This window comes from Narcine bancroftii, chromosome 4 (genome assembly GCF_036971445.1).
Source record: "Narcine bancroftii isolate sNarBan1 chromosome 4, sNarBan1.hap1, whole genome shotgun sequence".
Lineage (NCBI taxonomy): Eukaryota > Metazoa > Chordata > Chondrichthyes > Torpediniformes > Narcinidae > Narcine > Narcine bancroftii.
Genome location: NC_091472.1, coordinates 239,557,725 through 239,558,962, shown reverse-complemented (window position 1 = coordinate 239,558,962; position 1,238 = coordinate 239,557,725). Strand labels below are relative to the sequence as shown.

At 38.5% G+C, this 1,238-nt stretch overlaps 1 non-coding gene across 1 annotated transcript; it reads left to right on the top strand.

The window, feature by feature from the left end:
* Positions 1-1,032: 1,032 nt before the first annotated feature.
* Positions 1,033-1,193, top strand: LOC138762496 (U1 spliceosomal RNA). Its single transcript, XR_011356912.1, has one exon. It is a non-coding gene; the product is annotated as a U1 spliceosomal RNA (small nuclear RNA).
* Positions 1,194-1,238: the final 45 nt, after the last annotated feature.

Sequence of the window (1,238 nt, the reverse complement as noted above, 5' to 3'; positions counted from 1 at the left end):
TCATATCTTTAATGATCAAGTCATCCTTAATTTCACTAGCCTTTCTAAGACGTTATTGGAATATTTTATTCCCAATTATGATCACTTTTATTATGACATTCTAAGATATGCTGAACATCTATCAAATTGTTGAGCTGCTTTCCGTTTATTCTATTCAGCTTGATTTGTGGACAAAAAAAGTAGCAAAGGAACTCTAATTGATCATTGACCCTGACGATATCACTCAGCTTTTACACTATTTGTCACTATTACAACTTGTTTAAAGGCCTTCTTCATTTGGCTGAGACTGGGGATAACTGGCTCCATTATGAGTTTTGGCTAAGATCAGCAAATTCAATAGAATAATGGTTTGAAGTTAGTTCCATCAAAATTTAGAGCATTAATTCACTGAGCTACATGAAAAATTCTGAACCACTGTCTCCTGGTAAATCATCTCACTCCCAATTTATCTAAATAATCTAAATAAATAAATAAATCACTATCACTTGCTCATAGAACCTTTCAGTATGGAAAAGGTGGTTTGGCCAATCTGAGCTGGTCCTGCTTCCCTGTCTTTGGTCCATATTCAAAACTCTTCCTATCCATGGTATTTCTATCCTTATTTATACAGTGACTGAATTAATTGATTGCCATTACCTGTTGAATGTTTTGTAACATAACCTACAGTTGTCACAAATGTTATTATTGGTTTGAGATGGTTGTGACATATTGCATGGTAACAGCCCTCATGCCTGTGCCCTCCACTTACAACTGATTGATCTACAACCCTGGTATGCTTTGAATGCTGGAAGGAATCCAGAACATGCAGAGGAAACTAATGCAGACATGGGGAGAATGTACAGACTCCTTACAAATCCCTGGTCACTGGTGCTGTAATGTTCTGCCCTGTTTGTGACAGCTTTAATATGAAGATTTATTTGCAAATCAACAAGCTACCTTAGAGATTGTCAACTCAATCCAATTCCCCTTTCCTGAAATACCTGAGTGATTTAGAACATAGAACATTGCAGTGCAGTACAAGCCATTTGGCCTATATTTACCTGGTGGGGAGAATCAGTGGTCACGATGGCTGATTTCTCAGGCTGAGGCTATCCTATTGCACTGTGGGTGTGCTGATGCTTGCGATGTCCCCAAATGTGGGATACTCGACTGCAGAATTTGTGAAAGTGGAGGACTGTGTTCACTAAATTTGGATGGCACAGTTGGTGTAGCAGTTACCGTAATGCTTTACAGCGCCA